This window comes from Ipomoea nil, unplaced genomic scaffold (assembly GCF_001879475.1).
Source record: "Ipomoea nil cultivar Tokyo-kokei standard unplaced genomic scaffold, Asagao_1.1 scaffold1576, whole genome shotgun sequence".
NCBI lineage: Eukaryota > Viridiplantae > Streptophyta > Magnoliopsida > Solanales > Convolvulaceae > Ipomoea > Ipomoea nil.
Window position 1 is genome coordinate 9,849 of NW_017618004.1, and position 1,877 is coordinate 11,725.

The following is a 1,877-nucleotide window of genomic DNA, read 5'->3' on the forward strand; positions in this document are numbered from 1 at the left end:
GTTAATTTTAATTCTATGCGTAGATTAATTAGCATGGACCATATTCCTAACTTTAATATTGACATAAATAACAAGTGTGAAATTTGTGTTGAGGCAAAACTAACGAAAGTACCTTTCAAATCGGTTGAAAGGGAAACTGAACCACTAGAATTAATCCATAGTGATTTGTGCGATTTTAGATCGATACAAACGAGAGGTGGTAATAAGTATTTTATCACATTTATCGACGATAGCACACGATACTGCTATGTGTATTTGCTTAAGAGCAAAGATGAAGCCGTTGATAAATTCGTTCTTTATAATAATGAAGTGGAAAACCAACTTAATCGGAGAATTAAGAAGGTTAGAAGCGATAGAGGTGGTGAGTACGAAGCACCTATTGGTGACTTCTGTGCGAGTGTAGGCATAATACACGAACGTACGGCACCTTACTCACATCAATCGAACGGTGTTGCCGAACGAAAGAATCGTACATTGAAAGATATGATGAATGCGATGCTTATAAGTTTGGGCCTACCTCAAGATGCGTGGGGTGAGGCGATTTTGACAAGTAATTACCTTTTGAATAAGGTATCCCGCAAGAAGCTCGATAAAACTCCTTATGAGCTGTGGAACGGTAGAAAACCTTCTTACCAGTACCTGAAAGTGTGGGGGTGTCTTGCCAAAGTTTTGGTGCCAACACCTAAGAAAGTAAAGATAGGTCCTAAGACGGTGGACTGTATCTTTATTGGCTATGCACATAATAGTAGTACTTATCGGTTCTTAGTACACGAGTCCCATAATCCGGATGTACACAAGAACACGATAATAGAATCAAGGAATGCATATTTCTTTGAAAATATATTTCCTTGTAGGTCCAACGAGGGACCAAGTACGTCAAAACGAACGTTTGACGAAACTATGGATAATGATAGTGGGGAATCCGAGAGAGAACCCGAGCTCGAGCCGAGACGCAGTAAGCGGGCGAGAGTTGAAAAATCATTCGGTCCTGATTTTCTAACTTACTTGTTAGAGTACGATTCGAGTACTCTAACTTGTTTATTAGAAAATGAACCCGATTTTCTATCTTGTTTGATAGAGAACGAGCCTCGAACGTATGTAGAAGCTGTGACTTCTACGGAAGGACCAATGTGGAAAGAGGCTATAAAATGTGAAGTGGATTCTATCCTACAGAATCACACTTGGGAACTCGTTGATCTTCCTCCGGGTAGTAAACCCTTAGGATCCAAGTGGGTCTTTAAAAGGAAAATGAAACCGGACGGTTCCATCGAGAAGTATAAGGCTAGGCTTGTAATCAAGGGTTACAGGCAACGCGAGGGCCTCGATTACTTCGAAACGTATTCTCCCGTGACGAGAATAAACTCCATAAGGATGATACTTGCCATAGCCGCGCTGCGGAACTTGGAAGTTCATCAAATGGAAGTGAAAACCACTTTCCTAAACGGCGAATTAGATGAGGAAATCTATATGGAACAACCCGAAGGGTTCGTGGTTCCGGGCCAAGAAAGGAAAGTGTGTAAGTTGGTTAAATCGCTCTATGGTTTAAAACAAGCGCCTAAGCAGTGACACGAGAAGTTTGACCATGCGATGTCAACTAACAGGTTTAAAATAAACGAAAGTGACAAATGCGTCTACGTTAAGGAAACGATAGACGGCTACGTCATTCTTTGTTTATATGTCGATGATATTCTCATCGTTGGTAGTAATGATCGGATGATCAAGTCTACCAAAAACATGTTAAATGCGAGATTTGACATGAAGGATATGGGTTTGGCCGATTTAATCCTCGGGATTAGAATCATTAGAAGACCTGATGGTCTCGTGTTGAGCCAATCACATTATATTGACAAAATCCTTGAGAAATTTAACAAGGATGA